Source organism: Psittacula echo (assembly GCF_963264785.1).
Source record: "Psittacula echo genome assembly, chromosome: 1".
NCBI lineage: Eukaryota > Metazoa > Chordata > Aves > Psittaciformes > Psittacidae > Psittacula > Psittacula echo.
Window position 1 is genome coordinate 82,850,342 of NC_137735.1, and position 24,036 is coordinate 82,874,377.

Genomic DNA, 24,036 nt, shown 5'->3' on the forward strand with positions numbered 1-24,036 from the left:
ATATGCAAAGAAAGTAACGCTGACAAGAACAGAAACCCTGCAGTACAAAGCTCTCTGTGGCTTAGAAAGGGATGTGCCTGAACTCAGAGAACACACCATCTCAAATGAAAATAGCTGCCATCTCTCCATCCCAGCTCTGCTTTCTAAATGCTCCAAGTCGGGAGCAGCCCACTGAAACAGCCAAAGAAAACTGTGACCAAGGCAGACACCAACCAAGCAAATAAATAAAGAAATGAGAGTAATAATAAAGAACGAAATCAGGCGGAGTCCCCAGCCAGTGTGCAGTCAGGGAGCAGCAACCACAGGAGCAGCTTCCAGCAGCCCGCTGGCTCCACAGGCAGAGGTATGGACCCCTTCAGGGTATCGCTCCTCCCTGTACGGTAATCCTGGTGCCAAACAGGACTGAGGCCGTGTGGGATGCTCCTAGGCACAGCTGCATATTCACAGGTTGACAGAACAAAGAACTCACTCCTCAGCCCAGAGACAGCAAAGAGGATTCACGGGAACAGGGAAGTGCAGATTCTCCGTGCAGGAAGTGAAGGAGTTGACACAACCTCCTTTGGACCAGAGAAATACCAGCGTGTGGAGGACAAGGGATCTCTTCCTCCAGGGCCGCGGCTTTGCTGGGAAAAGCCCTTCAGCAAACTTACAGCCAGAATATAAGTTCTAATTTAAAATATTCCCAGGCACCTGGTGCCCTGAGGGCTGCCAGGGGCAGGACGCGCTACTGTGGAGGTAGCTGTGTCCTAGAGCTGAGGCCTCACGCACCCCAGTGCCATGACGCTGCCTTCAGAGCCACTGCCCACACTGGGTGGGCACCCACGGCCGCGCTCTCAGCAGAGATCACAGCTCACAGACCCACTGAAGAGTTTTCTCTCTCTTCAACGTGCATTTTTCCCCTGTGAAAACACTCTAGAGTCAGCTTATTGCAGAGGGCTTCTCCTGAATTGGCAGTCTCTGTGGGCACTGCACAGGCAATCTTCACAGAACAACAAATCTCTTATTAACTTCTCTTACTGGACCCACGTGTTTTGAAGAGCTCTTTTCCTCTGAAGAAGATGCCTCTCTTCTCTTCACTCTGACCAGCTACAGGACTGCATCTCAGAACAGCCAGCAATGCCTGCTCTGGACACTGCCCGCCCAGGCTCAAGGCAGGAGGGTGGTAGAGCAGCAGGAGTTGGTGAGGAGTTGCTCTGCTCAACAGACCCACCTGGATTCAACTGAGTGCGAAAAAGAGAAAACAAGAGAAAAAGGCACAAGTTAGAGCTGGTGAAGGACATCACACCAACAGACACCTCAGTCAGAGAACCCTGCCTTCTCCCCAACAGCTGCCCCTCACCCTGCATGGCTCAACTCCCCTATGCAGCTGCAGATCCAGTTAGGAAGTTTCCAGGGGATTTAAACTGTCTTGTACCCATGACCCAGACGCTGCCTGAGCTCAGACATTCTGAAATGCCTTAACTTTGGGCCAAGGACAGGACAGCAGAAAAGCCCCACTGAGGACACCGTGAAAGATGCCGAAAAGGAAGCATCTCCTGAGAGCACAGACGAATGGCTCCTGTTGCATCCGCGTACGGCTCCCTGGGCCAGGGGGTCATAGTGGACTCCCAGCACACTCTGGGGCAGAAGGCAGGGCATTAAAAACAACCTAATAAGAACAAGGGCTGTGCAAGACCTTCCGAAGTTCAAGGAGACTCGCTAAGCTGGGAGGCTTCTGCAGCGGTGGCCATGATGAGAAATTCAGCATCTTGCAGGGCATCCATCAGAACTCGCCGCAGGAGAGGCAGAGATCAAAGTCTGATGCTCTGCAGTGGCACAAATAACAGAGAAGTTCATGATGGAGCAGGACACGGACAAGTCCTGGATCAAGTGGCATGCAGCAAACGACACGTGTTCCTAAGTCACCTGAGCATTTGGGAATGTTAACTGGACTCCACGGTCCCAAATAACAAGCTGTACGCTGCCCCTTTTGGAAAGAGCTTTTAGAAATCAGAAAGCGTCCTGGCCCTGGGCTCGGTTTCCTCTTCCCAAAATACCAATGGCAGGTCAGTTCCAGCAGCAGCCTTCTCTCCATGATCTCATCGCGCTGGGTTTAGGCATCTGGACAGGGACCATTTCTGACCTGGCAGGACAAACTTTCCCAAGAAGCTGCAAAGTTTAGCAGGGAAGAGGCTCTGTGCTTCTGAGGCCCTGGAGACCACTTGTCCCACTGCCTTCTCTTCCACACAGCTTTCACACACCAGCATCTTCCAAGCTCCCAGCTGTACATCCTATGCAAAGACAGAAAAGTTCTTTCACTGATGCTGAACTTGTCTTTAGCAGAAAGAGGTGCAAAAGTCATCAGAATAACATTTGCTTATTAGCGGGCTGAGATTCTGCATTGTTTTATTGTATTGTAAGAAGGAGCTGGAATTTACCGAGTTGCTGAATTGTGGACTGTGGGCAAGCTTTGAAGGTCAGGTTCTCACACCTGTGCTTAACCAATTCTGCATTAGTTGTTAAGGGCCTTAAAGATATGTATCCAATCACAATGTGCCAAGTTACTGTAAGCTACATTAAGCAATAGTATATAAAGAGTTAGTTTTCTATAATAAATGGCTTTTGTCTGATCACACTGATCTCCGACTGAGTCCATTCCTCGACAGAGGGGACCTTGGTTGCTAAAATCACTTACTTCTTGGCAAGTGAGATGACACCGTGACACCAAGTAGTCCTGGCAGTTCTGTGTACTCCTGGCTTCTCAGCTGCTGCTTGTATTGTGCCAGAGATGCTCAGTGCTCTGTGTGCTGCTGTCCTTCTCTGGGTCCTGTGAGGGACCAGCAGAAGCAGAAGAACCGGTGCTAGACCTCCCAGGCAAGGAGTTATCTGTAGACACAAGCAAGGCTGGTTAGAGCAAGGGTACCCGTGGAGTGAAAAGTCTACAGAACTTCAAATTCAGCATTAGAATTACGGATTGGAGAATGCAGCCATGCTCAGAAATGAATGTAACTTGCGGTTTGTAGGTCATTTTTGTAAAGAAGAGTGGCTTTGGTGATGTATGGTGTCTTTAGAGGAAAAAAGACCTCCCTCTGCATCATACAGATACACGACCGCTCCCTCTGATTCTGGAGTAAAACATGTGAAGAAAGAAAAGTGAATGAAAAGTTGGCTCTTTTCTGTCCCAGCCACATGAATAAAACCCTGCAGGAATTCCTTTAGCTTTAATCTGCTTTCTGGGCTCAGACTTGGCTGCCTGCTTTAATAAAGAGTATGTGTCCAAGGCACAGAAAAACCCTTCTCCTCTTCATCAGACACTGTCAATTTGACTGAAAGAGGAGAGGGAAGGGCCAGTTCTTCTTTGGGAGGATTTAATGGGGGGGTTCTTGACAAATTTGTCAAGTAAGCAAATATCCAAAAGCTTTTGCCTTCCAAAAGCCAGAAATAAATTACCTACCCCCAGGCACACATTTCTTTTGGAGTTGATTCAATCGTTTATTCCAAGCCCAAAGGTTTTCGGAGTTCAGATTCTCTCTAACAAATGCTGAGGGGAAAAAAAAGGTGATTTTCTTCAAGGTAACTACAGAAATAAGCCGAACCAGCTCTATTTCAACATGCTAAGCAAGGGACAAATGCTTTTGCAAGAGCCAATCCAGACATACATCAAAATAGATCTGATCAAGGCTCAGGGCATATCGAATGCCTGGTGTGGTCAGACGGAATTCCAAAAGGCAGGTCAGTTACTAGCAAGAAAACCAACCTTCCCACTGGAAGGAAGAGGTAGAAGACAGACAGCATCGCGGTCCTTTTTCCTTCCTCAAACAGGTCTGCAATGATGGTAGGTGCTATTGGGGAATAACTGGCCATGCCAATGCCAACTAATCCTTGTGAAAGAAAGAATATCCAGTAATGCTGCAGGGAAAAGACACATCACAGTCCAAGATCGCCCGTGCGAGAAAGAACGTTTGCTGTTAGAGAGATGCAATTTAGTGAATGAAATGTACCAGAGGAAACAAGAATTAACTGCCTTTTGCATATCTGCATTCCCTCCACTCGCACCTGCTTCTGCTTCTTCCCACAGCACTGGGACAGCATCCCACTGCTGTCCTTTCTCCTTTCTGCACTGTAGTGATTCCTTAGACGGACACCCAGAGGGAATGACAGGATATGGTCAATAGAACACAAGCTTGCTGAACAAGCTGCAACACTGGAAGGTCATGGTCAACAAACATTCAGGACAAAACTAAGATCCCATCAACCGCAACAGTAACGGGGGGCTTCTCCATTGCCTAGGCTGGACTCCAGCATCCCATTAAGCTTTCCTGCACAAAGTCCATTTAATCCAGGCTTGGGGAGCAAGTGCTCATCGATAGCTTTTCCAAATGCAATTAGATAAAGACTAGTGACTCCTGCAAGACATACGCAGATTATTTTCATAGGACTACAAAAGCAACTTACCAATTCACTGATGAAGGAACTGCTTCATGTGACACCAGAGCAGAAGAAAATGCCAGCTCCAAGGACGATTTTCCTACCGTACCGGTCACCAAGGTACCCAAAGACGGGGGCAGCCAGCATGTTACACAGGGTGAAGACTGGAAATCCAAGAAGGATCAAAGACAACATGGGTCAAATTATTTTCCTTCTACGTACTCCTCACGCTTCAAGCAAACTCAGGTTATTTGGGGGGCAGAGGTTAAAGGCTGAGTTTGTAGAACTAGTAGGTAGATCGATATTTAGAAAAAGAGGAATGTAGATTAAAATATATATATATATATATATACAAAAATAAAACATGTGGGAATTGCTCAAGTTCTGTATTTCTTGAGAAATTGCTTCATCTTTAACAATTTCACACAGTGTGGGATTCCTGAAGCACACAACTCCAGTCTTCCCTGAACCAAAGACATTCAGGCTTGCATTAGAGTCAGCCTGCCCACAAGTGGAAGTGAGCAGCACCACATGCAAGTAGGACCTAGAAGAAATAAGTAAGTAGCCTGCGGTTTAGGAACAGGCCGCGTAGATGCAAGGCAAAGCAAACTATCCAAACTGAAGAGATTTTATTACCTGTTTGCAGCAGACCTGTATCCCCATCACTGAGCTTGAAGTATTTCTGTATGTCTAACAGGATCCCTGCAACAAACACTCAATGACCCTGCTCATTCCTTGTTATTCCCCTCATTTGCCAACTCAGAGATTTATTTCAAGAACAGGCCTTGCAAGAGCTGCTGCACACAGATGTAAACCATGACTCTACCACAAGTACAGATACACAGAGAATTAAAAATCCTTACCCCTAGAGATAAAAGTCACAATCTTCCACTCCAGAAGTCTTACAAGAGTCACTTGAGCCACCGTTTCAGTTACAGCTGTTCTGTTTCTTTTGTACCATGAGTACAGAAGCACGGAAACAACTTCCAGTTCAAAGCTTAATTGACACAAGTGGAACAAAACAGTAGCAAAGTTTTGCAGCCAGCTATCACCATGCAGCTAATCCAAAACCAGTATTATTGTCCTTCAAATGTTAAGATGAATTGAAATTCCTTCCGTTAAGAATAACTGGTAAGAGTTTCAGTATATACAGTATTTCAACATATAATAAATAATATACAAATTAGTGCATGTTGGATATGTCAGGATGCAAATGGCTACCGCCTTCATTAGCCAAGGGTGGCTGAAATAGCCCATAGCCAGGGAAATACTATTGGAATTCACATAGTGGTCCCAGTTGGGTAATTCTGTTCATATCTCCATGACAATTTTGCAGAGATCGGATGAGATACAGATAACCGGATTTACACAGGAACATTTAGTGGTGACAATGACAGAGAAACATCACTAAAAGCAATCATTTCTACTGGTGATAAAAGGCTGACAGAAATCCCATCTTGATTTCTAAACATTCCATAGCTGTGGAGAAAGGTTGCAAGAGTTGTCCAAAGCCAGAAGTCTCTCAGAAGAGAGTCACACAAGCAACAAACGGATGGAAGATCCATGGGTCTGGCACTCATGGTTGCATGAATGCTGTGAGACAAAACAGTCATTCATCAGAAGCATCCATTTGACTGGCCAAGGTTTCTACAGACTCCTTTATCACTGCCTGATTAAAATCAAACAGAAGATGCCCAGGGACAGAGTGACTCTGGCTGCTTTCTGCCTTTGTTCTCTTGTTGTTGGAGTGGAAGCTGCCCTCTGCCTAAGTTGGGTACCTATCCGTGGTAGTATGGATATATTTTAATCCCAATTTCCTACCTAAATTGCTTCATACCTGTAAGAACTTCCCAGTAACTGTCATAAACGTCAGCATCCTGGGGATAGGGTAAGTAAGAGCTTTGAAATGTCTGACCTTTTCTTTTCCTGTGCAGGACAGCCAGATTGGGAAGTAAAGACATTCTCAATACTAAACTAGACTCTTCTTAATTTAAATCTCGATTGACTCAAGGTTTCAGTTAACCCTAACCTTAGCATTCTTGGTTGTGATTAAAATACTGTGTTCATTTGCATCTTCTGTCAGTCTGGAGCTAGCGAGGCTGGGAAGGAAAAGGCCCCACAGGGAAAGGCCTCCGTTTTTGTTCTGCCAGTACCTGTCTGCTTGGCATTACTCATAACAAATGATTCCTTATTTCTTATGCTGTCTTCTCAATGAAGAGGGCTCTGGTGTATAAAAGTGAAGTCTGCAGTGGTCAACTAAGGGTTCTTCTGGGGATGGATGTTTCAGTGTGATAGAAAGGTCAAAACGTAGGTTAAACAGCCATTTAATTCCACAGTTTTCTTCCTGAAGCCAGGCAGGTTTTCACAGCCCTTTTCTTTTATAATTGTGGCAGGAGCATCCACGATCCTAAAATGCAAGACCTGTAGTTATCAGACGCACCAACAAAAGTAAGCTTGAGCTAAAAGAACCAAAAAGATGTTAAAGGCAGAAGCAGTTCAAGGGGTCAGCAAAACAGCACCTTAGGGGTACAGGAACTAGCTATAGTTAGAAATCTGCTTTTGGCTGTAAACATCAAGCCTAGCAGTAGGTGTCAGGAGTTCAGAAGAACATAAGCCGTGCCCCAGGAACTCAGCGAACATTTAGACCAAGAGATGCTTAAGCTGCCCAGAGTGAGAGTTAAATCCTGATGAGCTGCCGTGTGGGGCGTTCCTCACGAGGTTTGAGATGTTGTCTGGGCATCATCTACGGAACACATTCCTGCCGAAGGACAGAGAGGCCAGCTCTCCTAGCTTCCGAGGAGAACAGGCATGGAAACCGATAGCACAGCTTGGGCTGTTTCAGTTCCTGTTGCTAACGAAGCTCCCTGCGCAAGCAGCGGACACCTCTGAGTTTGAATCTCCCACTCCCTGCTCAGGCTCCGCTGCCGCCTGTTGCTGTCGGGTTTCCTTTCCCATGGCATTCCGTTTCGGTGGGCGGGCGGGTTGAGGCGGGAGGCGGAGCGCTGCTGGGGCCGAGCGCCCGAGGGGTGCGTGTGTGCGCGCGCGCGCGGAGGCTGTGCCGGCCGCCAGTGTTTGAGCGCCACCCAGCGGCGCGGCGCGGCGCGGCACCGGGAGCCGCCGGTTCCCGTCGGCTCTTGCTTTGGGAATGGAGTTAAAGCAGCGCGCACGTGCGCCTCCCCCCTGTAATTCTTCAACGTGATTTGAAACATTCTTTTCAGACTTATTTATCCACCGTTGTGGGTGTAGGTAAAGTTTTCAATCCCTACGAAGTTGTGCTCACTCTGTATTGTGAGTGTAGTCACCTCTTGACTTCCTTGGTTTAACACAGCAGTGGGATGCATAGAGAATGTGCCATTGACTCGGTGAAGCTTCTGTGGTCTGTAGCAGCGCAAAAGGCAGTAGTGATGATATTGAATAGTGAGCAAAAGTCGCTTCCTAATAGTAAGTTGACGCCCTCTGAAATGTGTTCAGACTCTAGCTGACTTATCATGGAATCATGGAATAGTTTGGGTTGGAAGAGTCCTTTGAAACTCATCTAGTCCAACCCCCTGCGATGAGCAGGGACATCTTCAACTAGATCAGGTTGCACAGAACCACATCCAGCCTGGCCTTAAATATCTCCAGGGATGGTGCATCTATCACCTCTCTGGGCAGCCTGTGCAAGTATTTTACCAGCCTCCTTGTAAAGATGTTTTTCCTCACAGCCAGCCTGAATCTCTCCATGTAGAGCTACCATGAGCAGGAGTGGGGAGAGATGCCCATCATCTGTCTCTAAATCGTCCCTTAGAAAGCTGAGGGGTAAGATGTTGCTCAAAGTAAGGCCTGTCCGGAAATAAAATTTGTATAGACTTACCCATGATGAAATTAAACATGCCTGCTGGTTCAGGAGCAGCTAAATGTTCATGAAATGAAGGTAGAATGAAATACTGGAGTGCTGAGTGTTCATTTGACAAAATGGCCGAGAATAGTAGGTGCTATTTTTGTTTTCAGCATAGTCTGAAGTGTGAAACACACTTCCTTAAAAGAAACTCCAACCATAGGCTCTTGTCTTCATGCATGAGTCAGACGCTGCAATCAGAGCTCATTGCTATTAGCTGCCTATGAAGCTATTAGTTTTCTCTTAATTTTCACTTTAAACCATCCAAAAAAGGTGCAAGAAACCAAATTACCTTCTGAAGTTTGCAATCCACACAATGGCTCAAAAGACGTGGGACCAGTTCTGTGTCTAGAAAAGTATTGAATATAATAGGGAAACTAATGCTGGAAGAATCAAGTAAGAGTACTTGTTCAAATCTGAGTGGCCCGACTAAAGACAAGGAATAAAGGTATCTACACACCCTGAAAGAGCAAGAATGACTTCCTGCATCCTCCTTTCTTCTCCTTTCAGGCCCCTGTTTGGGAAGAAAGGGAAAAAAATCCTGTTGCCCGATTCAGAACTGTAGAATGTGCACAGTTCCAGCAGGGAGGAAGAAGGATGGTTTTGTTTCCATCTCTCCCTGTAACATTCTGGATTGGTTTTTTGGTTAGATTTTTTTTTGTTTGGTATTCCCTCCATTGAAAGAAACCCAAACGAGCAAATAGTCTGGAGTGTAAGTCTTCTGCTTAAACTGCTGATTTGACCTAAAAACTCAGGACCTTGCTGGAAAGGATTTTGTTCTGGGGTAGATCTGGTCAGTGCAAAGCAGGTGGTGGTAAAAGGAAGAAGTGACTGGTTGGGTGACAAGGACAAGGCTAGGTAGCTTAAGTAGTGTGTGTAAGCAAACGACTGTCCAGGGTACGTTGTCTAGCAAACGCCTCTTCTCTAGGAAGGCCGTTTTTAGCTCTGACAGCTGACTGAGACATTAGTGAAGTTTATTACTGATTTGGCGTATGCAATTCCTGTGAGATCCGTGCAAAGTCGTGCCCTTGGGGATCTTGGATGCACAATGGAATATTTTGCTGCTGTTTCCATTTACTTTTCCTTGTCCTCAGGGTATAGCACTTCAGCACTTTTGCAAAAACACAGGACTGCAGCTTTTTGCCTCTGTAAAGTCCTTGTAAAGCAGGGACCGCAAGGAGCGTTTCCTTTCAGTTTTTAGTGGTTGGGCTTCACGGCCAGAAATGAGCGTCGTGATTGAAGTTCCTCATAGCCCCAAACCAAAACTGACTCATAGCTTGGCGAGCTAAGGAGATACCTCATCTATGGTAGCTTTGTGCGCGGGGAAATATGCACAACCCCAGGGCGCATGAAAGCACAAGCTTGCAGTCCCAGCCACCTCGCGAGGAGCAGAGTTACGGAGCTGCTGCAGCACATGGGAGACAAGGTCCAGTCGTGTCTGTGTCAAGGAAGAGTCCGGCAAAGAGAGATTACCTGATAGCTGCTGTGCTGTGCTACACAAATTTGATCAACTTCACGGACTGGTGCCTTGTACCAGGTGAGAGCCCATTTTCTGCTTCTGAGCAAAAAAGAAAGGTAAGTTTTCAACAGCTCTACTTATGCCATAGTCACAAATGTTTTCTAAAGTTAAGGCTATGCTTCCCGACTTTGATCTTTCTCACTTATCTGCATTAGTCTTTTGGTCATCCTTTGAATTAAATGTGCAATTATAAATCTAGAAAGACCAATAAGTGATGGTTTACTTTCTAATGGTTAGTAGAATGCTTATAAGCATCACATCTCTTAAATACTTACGATTCATGCTTTTAAACCTTAGTCTCTTCCAAACAGACTTTAGCATCGAGAGCAACTGGTCTCTTTTTGTGTCTGGATTCTACAGAGATTTGACTAAGATGCTTCCCCTTACTGTATACTGCAACTTACCAGGCCTGCTTTGGCTCTACTAGATTAGATATGGCATTCCTTTATGTGAAGAATAGAACCCCAGAATTGTTAGGGTTGGAGAGGACCTTAAGATCATCTAGTTCCAACCCCCCTGCCATGGGCAGGGACCCCTCACACTAAACCATGTCACCCAAGGCTTTGTCCAACCTGGCTTTGAACACCGCCAGGGATGGAGCATTCACAACTTCCTTGGGCAACCCATTCGGGTGCCTCACCACCCTTAGACAGAATAGTGATGCCAGTCTCCCTGTTAAAAGGGCAAGAGCTACGTTGACTTTGTGCAAGTTTGTTTAGAGGAAGCTTCACTTCCTCATGACCTGACAGTGGTGTGATTTCTGCAATGAAGAGCGTAAAGAGGATGAAGATCCACTTCCTTAAGCGTCACCTACTAAATTTACACCTTGTTTTCTAATAAATAATATCCTTCTTCCAAAATGTGATTTTTAGGGGTTTTTTTTATTATTTTATTTTAAAACCCAGCCATAAGAGCAAGGCATTGCTGCTTGTAAACTGGTGGGGAATCTGAGTTTTCCCTCCCATGGATGGGGCTTGGAGCAACCTGGTCTAGTGGAAAGTGTCCCTACCCATGGCAGGGGGTTGAAAGTGCACGAGCTTTAAGGTTCCTTCCAACCCAAACAAGTCTGGGATTCTCTGTAAACTGTGGTCTGTGTCAATTCTCAGGTTTAGCATCTCCCCTTAGCATGTACCATGCTTTCAGGGATCTGATTTGTAAATTAAGAGGAAACACTTGTTGTGAGCTTGCTATATTTTACTTCCGAGTGGCCTGGAAATCATAAAGGTTTCAAAGCTTTGGAGAAAACCCAATGGATGGATTGTTAAATGTGGAATTAATATGGAGTGACAGTACACTCACTCTTTTTTTTTCCTACTAAGACCATTCAGAAACTGAAGACTGAGTATCTCTCTACATTGAGAGGCTGGTGGGTTTAGGAGTTGAAGCTTATTTTGTTTTGGATACTTCTTAACCACACACGTAAGAGGGAAGGAAACAAGTAGGAGTGCATGCTGAATGAGACTACAGGCCTGTTAGTGAGAAACTTCAGTGCAGGAGTTGTGTTGTCAAGTGACTGGGTGAATGGTAAGGGACAGGAGAGGCTGAAACTATCTTGAAGCAAGAACAGGCTTGCTGGGAGGAAGTATTAAGTTGGCTCATTCCAAGCTTTGAACTATTGTTTAGTTCCTGTACAAGCTAAGAGCTTAGAGTTTTCCAGGTGGTTTGTGAAGTGCCTACGTTGATAAGCTCAGTTTCTTGAGTGAGGTACCTTCAGGGACAGGTACCTCACTCAAGAGCAGAGGTGGGGATGGTGTCGAAGCCTTGGCTGTCCATATGGATGAGCGCATTATTGAATGTAAGTGAAGAGGGAAGTGAGGGAGAGGCTTGAGTATTTGTTAAAGAGGAAGCTGGTGGCAGTTCCGAGCTTGTGGTTTCCGGGCAGTTTTGCTCACAGGCTTTGACAGAGTTTGCATCCATCTTCAGGCAGAAAACAAGCCGCTTGTCTGTGCAGTGGAGTGTAAAATACACTGTGGCACTGTAGAGCAGGGACCTCCCGCTAACATCCTCTGTTGTGTGCAGATTCAGCTGTAGGGAGCAAAGCAGACAGGTTACACACAAGTTGTTTCCTTAAGGAGTGGCTTCATCCTTTTAAAAATGTTTTGATTTTGACTATTTTGGCAAAACTGAAGCTGCATGAGAAAAAGTTTCTTTTTTAATTTATATGGCTCAGTATCAGAGTAGAACTATGCTTATTTACAGCAGTTTCTTCTGGTGTTTTGTTTCCAGGATTATAGTGCAGAAATGGAAGCTAGGGGAGGCAGCAGATCTGCAGCCTTGGCAGGATGTAGAGATGAAAATGACTGTTTTGTCTCACAGCATTCATGCAACCATGAGTGCCAGACCCATGGATCTTCCATCCGTTTGTTGCTTGTGTGACTCTCTTCTGAGAGACTTCTGGCTTTGGACAACTCTTGCAACCTTTCTCCACAGCTATGGAATGGTTAGAAATCAAGATGGGATTTCTGTCAGCCTTTTATCACCAGTAGAAATGATTGCTTTTAGTGATGTTTCTCTGTCATTGTCACCACTAAATGTTCCTGTGTAAATCCGGTTATCTGTATCTCATCCGATCTCTGCAAAATTGTCATGGAGATATGAACAGAATTACCCAACTGGGACCACTATGTGAATTCCAATAGTATTTCCCTGGCTATGGGCTATTTCAGCCACCCTTGGCTAATGAAGGCGGTAGCCATTTGCATCCTGACATATCCAACATGCACTAATTTGTATATTATTTATTATATGTTGAAATACTGTATATACTGAAACTCTTACCAGTTATTCTTAACGGAAGGAATTTCAATTCATCTTAACATTTGAAGGACAATAATACTGGTTTTGGATTAGCTGCATGGTGATAGCTGGCTGCAAAACTTTGCTACTGTTTTGTTCCACTTGTGTCAATTAAGCTTTGAACTGGAAGTTGTTTCCGTGCTTCTGTACTCATGGTACAAAAGAAACAGAACAGCTGTAACTGAAACGGTGGCTCAAGTGACTCTTGTAAGACTTCTGGAGTGGAAGATTGTGACTTTTATCTCTAGGGGTAAGGATTTTTAATTCTCTGTGTATCTGTACTTGTGGTAGAGTCATGGTTTACATCTGTGTGCAGCAGCTCTTGCAAGGCCTGTTCTTGAAATAAATCTCTGAGTTGGCAAATGAGGGGAATAACAAGGAATGAGCAGGGTCATTGAGTGTTTGTTGCAGGGATCCTGTTAGACATACAGAAATACTTCAAGCTCAGTGATGGGGATACAGGTCTGCTGCAAACAGGTAATAAAATCTCTTCAGTTTGGATAGTTTGCTTTGCCTTGCATCTACGCGGCCTGTTCCTAAACCGCAGGCTACTTACTTATTTCTTCTAGGTCCTACTTGCATGTGGTGCTGCTCACTTCCACTTGTGGGCAGGCTGACTCTAATGCAAGCCTGAATGTCTTTGGTTCAGGGAAGACTGGAGTTGTGTGCTTCAGGAATCCCACACTGTGTGAAATTGTTAAAGATGAAGCAATTTCTCAAGAAATACAGAACTTGAGCAATTCCCACATGTTTTATTTTTGTATATATATATATATATATATATTTTAATCTACATTCCTCTTTTTCTAAATATCGATCTACCTACTAGTTCTACAAACTCAGCCTTTAACCTCTGCCCCCCAAATAACCTGAGTTTGCTTGAAGCGTGAGGAGTACGTAGAAGGAAAATAATTTGACCCATGTTGTCTTTGATCCTTCTTGGATTTCCAGTGAATCCACAGATTCACCCTGTGTAACATGCTGGCTGCCCCCATCTTTGGGTACCTTGGTGACCGGTACGGTAGGAAAATCGTCCTTGGAGCTGGCATTTTCTTCTGCTCTGGTGTCACATGAAGCAGTTCCTTCATCAGTGAATTGGTAAGTTGCTTTTGTAGTCCTATGAAAATAATCTGCGTATGTCTTGCAGGAGTCACTAGTCTTTATCTAATTGCATTTGGAAAAGCTATCGATGAGCACTTGCTCCCCAAGCCTGGATTAAATGGACTTTGTGCAGGAAAGCTTAATGGGATGCTGGAGTCCAGCCTAGGCAATGGAGAAGCCCCCCGTTACTGTTGCGGTTGATGGGATCTTAGTTTTGTCCTGAATGTTTGTTGACCATGACCTTCCAGTGTTGCAGCTTGTTCAGCAAGCTTGTGTTCTATTGACCATATCCTGTCATTCCCTCTGGGTGTCCGTCTAAGGAATCACTACAGTGCAGAAAGGAGAAAGGACAGCAGTGGGATGCTGTCCCAGTGCTGTGGGAAGAAGCAGAAGCAGGTGCGAGTGGAGGGAATGCAGATATGCAAAAGGCAGTTAATTCTTGTTTCCTCTGGTACATTTCATTCACTAAATTGCATCTCTCTAACAGCAAACGTTCTTTCTCGCACGGGCGATCTTGGACTGTGATGTGTCTTTTCCCTGCAGCATTACTGGATATTCTTTCTTTCACAAGGATTAGTTGGCATTGGCATGGCCAGTTATTCCCCAATAGCACCTACCATCATTGCAGACCTGTTTGAGGAAGGAAAAAGGACCGCGATGCTGTCTGTCTTCTACCTCTTCCTTCCAGTGGGAAGGTTGGTTTTCTTGCTAGTAACTGACCTGCCTTTTGGAATTCCGTCTGACCACACCAGGCATTCGATATGCCCTGAGCCTTGATCAGATCTATTTTGATGTATGTCTGGATTGGCTCTTGCAAAAGCATTTGTCCCTTGCTTAACATGTTGAAATAGAGCTGGTTCGGCTTATTTCTGTAGTTACCTTGAAGAAAAATCAGCTTTGTTTTCCCCTCAGCATTTGTTAGAGAGAATCTGAACTCCGAAAACCTTTGGGCTTGGAATAAACGATTGAATCAACTCCAAAAGAAATGTGTGCCTGGGGGTAGGTAATTTATTTCTGGCTTTTGGAAGGCAAAAGCTTTTGGATATTTGCTTACTTGACAAATTTGTCAAGAACCCCCCCATTAAATCCTCCCAAAGAAGAACTGGCCCTTCCCTCTCCTCTTTCAGTCAAATTGACAGTGTCTGATGAAGAGGAGAAGGGTTTTTCTGTGCCTTGGACACATACTCTTTATTAAAGCAGGCAGCCAAGTCTGAGCCCAGAAAGCAGATTAAAGCTAAAGGAATTCCTGCAGGGTTTTATTCATGTGGCTGGGACAGAAAAGAGCCAACTTTTCATTCACTTTTCTTTCTTCACATGTTTTACTCCAGAATCAGAGGGAGCGGTCGTGTATCTGTATGATGCAGAGGGAGGTCTTTTTTCCTCTAAAGACACCATACATCACCAAAGCCACTCTTCTTTACAAAAATGACCTACAAACCGCAAGTTACATTCATTTCTGAGCATGGCTGCATTCTCCAATCCGTAATTCTAATGCTGAATTTGAAGTTCTGTAGACTTTTCACTCCACGGGTACCCTTGCTCTAACCAGCCTTGCTCGTGTCTACAGATAACTCCTTGCCTGGGAGGTCTGGCACCGGTTCTTCTGCTTCTGCTGGTCCCTCACAGGACCCAGAGAAGGACAGCAGCACACAGAGCACTGAGCATCTCTGGCACAATACAAGCAGCAGCTGAGAAGCCAAGGAGTACACAGAACTGCCAGGACTACTTGGTGTCACGGTGTCATCTCACTTGCCGAGAAGTAAGTGATTTTAGCAACCAAGGTCCCCTCTGTCGAGGAATGGACTCAGTCGGAGATCAGTGTGATCAGACAAAAGCCATTTATTATAGAAAACTAACTCTTTATATACTATTGCTTAATGTAGCTTACAGTAACTTGGCACATTGTGATTGGATACATATCTTTAAGGCCCTTAACAACTAATGCAGAATTGGTTAAGCACAGGTGTGAGAACCTGACCTTCAAAGCTTGCCCACAGTCCACAATTCAGCAACTCGGTAAATTCCAGCTCCTTCTTACAATACAATAAAACAATGCAGAATCTCAGCCCGCTAATAAGCAAATGTTATTCTGATGACTTTTGCACCTCTTTCTGCTAAAGACAAGTTCAGCATCAGTGAAAGAACTTTTCTGTCTTTGCATAGGATGTACAGCTGGGAGCTTGGAAGATGCTGGTGTGTGAAAGCTGTGTGGAAGAGAAGGCAGTGGGACAAGTGGTCTCCAGGGCCTCAGAAGCACAGAGCCTCTTCCCTGCTAAACTTTGCAGCTTCTTGGGAAAGTTTGTCCTGCCAGGTCAGAAATGGTCCCTGTCCAGATGCCTAAACCCAGCGCGATGAGATCATGGAGAGAAGGCTGCTGCTGGAACTGACCTGCCATTTGTATTTTGGGAAGAGGAAACCGAGCCCAGGGCCAGGACGCTTTCTGATTTCTAAAAGCTCTTTCCAAAAGGGGCAGCGTACAGCTTGTTATTTGGGACCGTGGAGTCCAGTTAACATTCCCAAATGCTCAGGTGACTTAGGAACACGTGTCGTTTGCTGCATGCCACTTGATCCAGGACTTGTCCGTGTCCTGCTCCATCATGAACTTCTCTGTTATTTGTGCCACTGCAGAGCATCAGACTTTGATCTCTGCCTCTCCTGCGGCGAGATCTGATGGATGCCCTGCAAGATGCTGAATTTCTCATCATGGCCACCGCTGCAGAAGCCTCCCAGCTTAGCGAGTCTCCTTGAACTTCGGAAGGTCTTGCACAGCCCTTGTTCTTATTAGGTTGTTTTTAATGCCCTGCCTTCTGCCCCAGAGTGTGCTGGGAGTCCACTATGACCCCCTGGCCCAGGGAGCCGTACACGAATGCAACAGGAGCCATTCGTCTGTGCTCTCAGGAGATGCTTCCTTTTCGGCATCTTTCACGGTGTCCTCAGTGGGGCTTTTCTGCTGTCCTGTCCTTGGCCCAAAGTTAAGGCATTTCAGAATGTCTGAGCTCAGGCAGCGTCTGGGTCATGGGTACAAGACAGTTTAAATCCCCTGGAAACTTCCTAACTGGATCTGCAGCTGCATAGGGGAGTTGAGCCGTGCAGGGTGAGGGGCAGCTGTTGGGGAGAAGGCAGGGTTCTCTGACTGAGGTGTCTGTTGGTGTGATGTCCTTCACCAGCTCTAACTTGTGCCTTTTTCTCTTGTTTTCTCTTTTTCGCACTCAGTTGAATCCAGGTGGGTCTGTTGAGCAGAGCAACTCCTCACCAACTCCTGCTGCTCTACCACCCTCCTGCCTTGAGCCTGGGCGGGCAGTGTCCAGAGCAGGCATTGCTGGCTGTTCTGAGATGCAGTCCTGTAGCTGGTCAGAGTGAAGAGAAGAGAGGCATCTTCTTCAGAGGAAAAGAGCTCTTCAAAACACGTGGGTCCAGTAAGAGAAGTTAATAAGAGATTTGTTGTTCTGTGAAGATTGCCTGTGCAGTGCCCACAGAGACTGCCAATTCAGGAGAAGCCCTCTGCAATAAGCTGACTCTAGAGTGTTTTCACAGGGGAAAAATGCACGTTGAAGAGAGAGAAAACTCTTCAGTGGGTCTGTGAGCTGTGATCTCTGCTGAGAGCGCGGCCGTGGGTGCCCACCCAGTGTGGGCAGTGGCTCTGAAGGCAGCGTCATGGCACTGGGGTGCGTGAGGCCTCAGCTCTAGGACACAGCTACCTCCACAGTAGCGCGTCCTGCCCTTGGCAGCCCTCAGGGCACCAGGTGCCTGGGAATATTTTAAATTAGAACTTATATTCTGGCTGTAAGTTTGCTGAAGGGCTTTTCCCAGCAAAGCCGCGGCCCTGGAGGAAGAGATCCCTTGTCCTCCACACGCTGGTATTTCTCTGGTCCAAAGGAGGTTGTGTCAACTCCTTCACTTCCTGCACAGAGAATCTGCACTTCCCTGTTCCCGTGAATCCTCTTTGCTGTCTCTGGGCTGAGGAGTGAGTTCTTTGTTCTGTCAACCTGTGAATATGCAGCTGTGCCTAGGAGCATCCCACACTGCCTCAGTGCTGTTTGGCACCAGGATTCCCGTGCAGGGAGGAGCGATACCCTGAAGGGGTCCATACCTCTGCCTGTGGAGCCAGCGGGCTGCTGGAAGCTGCTCCTGTGGTTGCTGCTCCCTGACTGCACACTGGCTGGGGACTCCGCCTGATTTCGTTCTTTATTATTACTCTCATTTCTTTATTTATTTGCTTGGTTGGTGTCTGCCTTGGTCACAGTTTTCTTTGGCTGTTTCAGTGGGCTGCTCCCGACTTGGAGCATTTAGAAAGCAGAGCTGGGATGGAGAGATGGCAGCTATTTTCATTTGAGATGGTGTGTTCTCCGAGTTCAGGCACATCCCTTTCTAAGCCACAGAGAGCTTTGTACTGCAGGGTTTCTGTTCTTGTCAGCGTTACTTTCTTTGCATATTTCAGTGGGGTACTTGTTTTGAGAAGGACAGTTCCCTGCGGTACGTGAATGATGCCAGCAGAGCGTCCAGAGTGTTGGTGATACGGTACGTTTTTATTTAGTATCACGTTGTATTATAATCACGTCTATTTTCACAAAACTACATTTTCCTTAGAAAAGCAAAAGATGCAGTGATGCTAATTCGGAGGGGTGGGGGGCCGAGAAAGATGGGAAAATGATACCGGTCACTTGCACCTTGAAGGTGCTCCACAGCACTTTGTTTTCCTGTGCTGCTGGGGGGAGCTGCCTTCTCTGGGAGTCCCAGAAGCTGCCTCTTGTTTCCCCAGTGAGGCCAAAGCCCCTGTGAGTGTGCCCGTGCCAGGCGGAGGGGCCCCTGCTGCTGTGGAGCCGTCCCCAGCACCTCTGGGCAGGTGGCAGCCTGCTGCAGGCAGCATCGGAGACCCAGAGGAGCCCGGCTGGGAAGGGAGAGGGGCTGCAGCCCCCTCAGGAGCAGCACGGGACTGTGCCAAACCCCAGCCACCCAGGACACCCCATCCCTGGCACTGTTCCCCTCCTCACCTTCAGCGTTCAGCAGCTTGCGGCCTCTGCGCATGCCTATCAGGAAGAGGCTATTGGCCCGGGTGGACTTCCCCAGCCCAGACTTATCTGGGGACCGAGGGAGCAGGGGAAACCAGGGGTGGCAGTGCCAGCCCGAGGTGGCATCACCCGACTTGGCCAAATGAGCCAATAGGTTACAGAAGCCACAAACACGCACCTAATGATGGCAGGGCTGGGAGAAGAAGGGGGACACAGCCATCACTGTGGGGACAGCCCAGGTGCACCGTCAGGGGAAGGATCCCCTGAACTATTTCAGGTGACTGAAAGGAAAAGGTCATGCAAGGGCAGGAGCTCTGGCATGTGCAGCCTGCGGCTGCCCCATCCTGCCTGCGCCTTGCCCCCCCAGCTTCCCCACCTACCTTCTCCCAGCCATACGGAGGATGCCGCTGCCACCCCTGAGCTTGGGGAGCACCCTAGGTGTTTCGTTCAGCCCATCCACCTCTGCTCTAGAGCGTAAAGACCCCTCTGGTTGCCGTTGCCAAGGCACTTCTCTGTCCTTGACCTTCTGTAAACTGAGTGCTGCAGCACCATGGGGAGCATCTGCAGTCAGAGGGGATGCTTAGTGATGGGTCAAGCAAAGGGTGCTGGACAGTGGCACCTGTGCCCCGGCCCACGAATCAAACACAGAGAAGGCAGATGTGAACATAGTCTGTTTATTGTAAGTGGGGGACATAAAAACAGGGGGTGGGGGATGTAGTAGGGGGGGGTGGAAGTTGTATATTGACAGTAAAAAAATACGCTAAAATGATAGTAAAATTATGGTAAAAATACTAGTTTACTAGTGTTAACAACAGAACAGCAGTATAACAACCAGAAGCTACAATAAACCAACAAAACAAGTACAGTATAAGAACAAAACAACAACAGTATAACAAGAATATTACAACAGCCATAGACCAAACATAGAACAATAAAAATCTTCAATAAACATCATAGACGCCGACGTTTTGCCTCTGGTGGCCTAAAAGGCCACTTGGCATCTCTGCGGTCCTCCTCCTTCGGGAAGTGAAAAAACCAAAGAGAACAGGTTTAGTCCCACCCATGTACATCGCAATTTAGAAGGAAGCAGGTGCTGTAACAGCTCAAATATCAAAACAAAGTGTGATTTCCTTAAAGAAGGTTTCAATATTTGTGGGGTTTTGGCTAATTTAGACTGCAGCCAACACACACAATTACAGGGCTCAGGGCGTAAAAGACCCAGCAGCGAAGGCCTCCTGGGGGTGGTGAGGACCCCACGGGCAGGGGGGAGCAGCTCTCGGGTGACCCCTGGCTCCAGCAGCCTCTGCCCCGCTCCCACTGCACAGCACCAGGGGAGACAGCACCGCAGGTCCTGGGAGCTGGTAAATCCCAAACAGGTGGGGATGAGCCACAACTGAAAAGCAATGGGGATTTGGGGAGGGGGAGGACCCCAGTCTGCTCGGGAGTCCCCCAGTGGCTCCAGAGCACCCCAACATGGGCAAGGGGATAAGAAGGGAGGGGAGAGACTGCCAGGGCTGGAGCAAAAGTTTACACCTTAGGAAACGTGGCAAAAGAAAGCCAGGACGGAAAGGCTGCACAGACGCACAGAGGTTCATCAGCCCCGGCTGGGGAGCTCTTCCAGTAGGAAGAGTTCCCCCTGTCCCACCCCAGGCGCTGCCACCCAGCACGGCTTCTTGCTGGCAGCAGAAACGGGGCCTGGCCCCATCACTCTGGTCCCGCCTCGGGGCTGCTCTGGACCGCAGCCCGCACAGGTGGGGGCCAGCAGCACTGGCCATTACTTATTGCAGAAATGATGGATCCGTGCCTTGTGCCGCTTGCAGGCTCCGTCCTTGGATCTTGCCCGGCTGGAAGAGGTGGACGAACCTGGAAGCACAACTGTTGCTCAGGTCTCTGCAGCCGCACTCTGAGCTGGCACCGGGGCTACCCCCATCCCTATCCCGGGGGGAATGGAAGGTTTTGCATCCCTGGAGGCCAGTAGCTACCACCTGAGCCGGCCCTTCCGCCATCCCCTAGCCCAAGGGGACACCACCACCCATCAGCTCCTCAAGCCTGAAGCACCAACTGCGTCCATACCAGAGGAAGCGGGGTCTCGTCCGAGGCCTGATGGGCGCTGGCCCCAGAAGGGCGCAGGAGTCCCTGGAAAGCAGCACACCACTGTGAGCCGGGGTCGGCAAAGGAGGAAGAGCCTGGCTTTTAGGGAGTTGGCAGCAGCCGCAGGAGCCGATGCATCCAGTGCATCCAGAGGGGGCAAGGAGCAGCATTTCAGATTGCCCTCCACCCGCCAGGGCTGGGGACTGGGGCAGCGAGTGACGGAGGCACCTTCCCTTCCTTCGCACGGCAAGGCTCTGCACAGCCCCAGCACCAGCCCCTCAGGGCTGCTGAGCCCAGGCAGCTCAGCCAGGTGCGGCAGGAAAGCTGCTGCCTAAATCAAGCCCTGCCCTTCACCCCCACAGAAGCCCTGTCCACCCCGACTCACCTGGCAAGACGGGCGCGCTCCTGCTTCTGGACTGGGTGGTGTCAGGAAAGCCGGTGGTGGTGGAAGCCGCTTGCCCAGAAACGACTGATGCTGTGGTCGTGGATGCTGCCTGTGTGTGGCTGGTGCCTGAGCAGCCCTGGGTGATGGCTGCTGGGAGGGAGCAAGAAATCAGGACCCGCAACTTGCCGCACGGGACTACCCCTTAGCAGAGCCTCCCAGCTTGAACAGCTCACAGCTCCGGCCCTGGGCAACCTCGCCCATCAACCACCCTGGGGACTGCGGGACACGAGGACTCCGTCCCGAGTCTTCACAAGTCTCGAAGAGCATCAGACCCGAGGACCAGGCAGCACTGGCCCAGGAGCTTCCTCGGCCTGCGCTACACCCTGCCAGCCCAGGCCGTGGCTTTCTCCTCCTTGCCGTGCCCTTCGCATTCCCAGTCTGCCCTTACCAGCCTTAGGTCCCAAGAGCTGTCGGTAGCGCTGCCACGCTGCCTCCCTCTCCTCGTTTAGGGTCATCTCTGTGGTGGGGTACCCAGGAATAAGCTCAGGGAACTGCCAAGAGAGAGCAGTAGCTTAGCTCCTTCTCAGGGCAGCCAGCAGAGCCGCTCTGAAGGAGGTGTGCAAGCAGGCGCGTGCCAGAGCCGTGAAGCCGTGGTTCTGCCACAGCCACGGCGGAGCTCCGGTCCCCCTTCATTTTGGCACCGGCTTGGCGCTGAGGCCACGGCAGCCTTGCCCAGGCCAGTACCTGCTCCAGCAGCGGGCAGCAGTCACGCACAGCCACCACACGCTGGGGCAGGGGAGAGCATCAGTTCCCACTCGGCCAAGGATGAGGCCTCCTGCCCCAAGGCAGGCAGGTCAGCCTGCTCCCAGCCCTGCAGGGATTGCACTGAGCACATTCTATCCCCAGAGGAGGGCAAAAGAGGCTTGCGAGACAGCGACGTACCAGCACAAGTGGGTGGGTCTCGCCAGGCACCAGCAGGCAGATGCTCCTCCTGCGTGGCCTTCCTTTCCCCAGCGCAGGTGGTGGGCTCGGGGACTGCCGCCGCTTCTCCTCGGGCCTCTTGACAGCTACAGGAGGAGACAAGTCAGGAGCAGCTCCCAGCAGAGGTGTTTGGCCTGCACCAAGGGGGTTGTCCCTTCTCACTCCTCTCCGGATGCCCGTCCTGGAGGGCAGAGCCAGGGACACGGCCTTCAGCCACAGACAAGGCTGCGATGCCCTGGGGCAGCAGCTGGCCACAAGAGATCCGTGGGGAAGCTCTCACAAGAGCCTGCTGGGGCTCCACGGGCCGGCGGCCCCTTCCCACCTCCACAGACGCTCCTTGCACGCTGCCCACCCGAACCACAAACCACACAAACTGCCACACGGGCCCACATCTCGCACTGTGCCACGGGACCCTCTCCGCGATGGGCACACGGGGTTTCCTCTCCCTTTCGGCTGAGGAAGTGTTGCCATGAGTTCCGCCTGGAATGTGAGCAGGCCCAAGCCAGGGGCCCATCCAAGCCCGGCACAGAGCTGGGCCCCACCTACACTCACCTTCCTCGGTCTGCACGGCCTTGTTGGCTCTTCCTGGAGCACGGTCTTCCGGTCGCAACAATTCCCATTCGCTGTGCAAGTGGGAGAGAGCCAGTTAGGGTCAGCCCCAGGCTGGGACAGGACATGCCAGTGCCACAGGGCAACGCCACCGCTGCAGCAGTCTGAGCCCTTCGAGCTCCAACCCGGCCTGCGGGCAGGGCAGGGATGGTGCAGGTCAGCGCTGCCACCAGCGCCGCAGGGGCACAAGGCAGCAGGGATGCTGATGGACACAACAAGGGAGCTTCCCCACCACTGGGTGACCCAGCAGCCATGTCTCACGGGCCTGGAATGTCCCAGCTCCGGTGGAGAGCAGGCCTTGGGCACCGGCTCAGCTGGGAAAGCGACTGCTCTCTTCCTGGCCGGCACTGACAAGCAGGCACCGGCTGGATGAGCAGTACGTTACCTTCCTGTCCAAAGTGGCACCTCGCAGCAGGATCCTGGGCCAGACTGCGGGGACTCCCTCACGCACATCCTCTTCTATTGGCATGTGGAAAGAGACCAGGAGTAACTCATTTGGTTCAGGGGAGCACAGCCTCCCTTTCTCCTGCTCATCACAGAGTAAATCCCATCTCCCAGGTGCTGGCTACTGAGCCCACAGCCTCTCTTGCTTCAACACTGCTCAACTTACCTCTGCGGTGTCTGTGGAGGGCAAAGTCTGAGCACCTCAACCTGAATCCGCTCTGGGAGCAAGCAGCCTCCAGGCTCTTTACTGGCCAAGGCAATGGGGAGGGAGGGAGGACGCTGCTGGCCCAGCCAGAGTAAACCCTTCCCTACTGACCCACCCGGGATAAAACCTTTCACTGCACAGCTGCAGAGCTCCACCAGCCACGACTACGTCCCACTCGCACATCTGCAAGCCCAGCCCAAGACGTGAGCAGTGTTTTACTACAGCTCAGCAGCTGCTGAGGAGACCTGTGTCAAAGTGGGAACACAGGGCTCCCACACGCGCTGCTGCCTCCAGCTGAAAAGGTGCCAGCACAGCAAAGAGATTTTCTCTCATCATCTGTCCCAGCGTACCGGTGGGGGAACGGTCTCAGGGCTCCGGTCCTGCGGCAGCGGGTCCTGCTGGCGCACGGACTGCGGCGGGGCTCTGCTGGCAGACAACAGTTGGAGCCGCTGTTAGTGGCAGGAAGATCCGATCCCATCCTCCCCCCAAGCTCACCCGAGTCAGCAGCGGCGGGACGGGTGCCCTCAGCATGGACGGCGCCTGCAGTCACGCCACTGTAGAGGCCGTTTTGCCGTACGGGCGACATAAGACAGGAGCGATGCGGGCTGGCAG

The 24,036-nt window shown here is 49.4% G+C and overlaps 1 pseudogene across 1 annotated transcript; it reads left to right on the top strand.

Moving 5' to 3' along the window:
• The first annotated feature begins 9,613 nt into the window (after window positions 1–9,613).
• On the top strand, window positions 9,614–18,855 carry LOC308232966 (protein spinster homolog 3-like; annotated as a pseudogene). The gene is made up of 6 exons: window positions 9,614–9,821; window positions 13,011–13,076; window positions 13,562–13,697; window positions 14,244–14,387; window positions 18,139–18,218; window positions 18,735–18,855. The product of its transcript is annotated as a protein spinster homolog 3-like (transcript).
• Window positions 18,856–24,036: the final 5,181 nt, after the last annotated feature.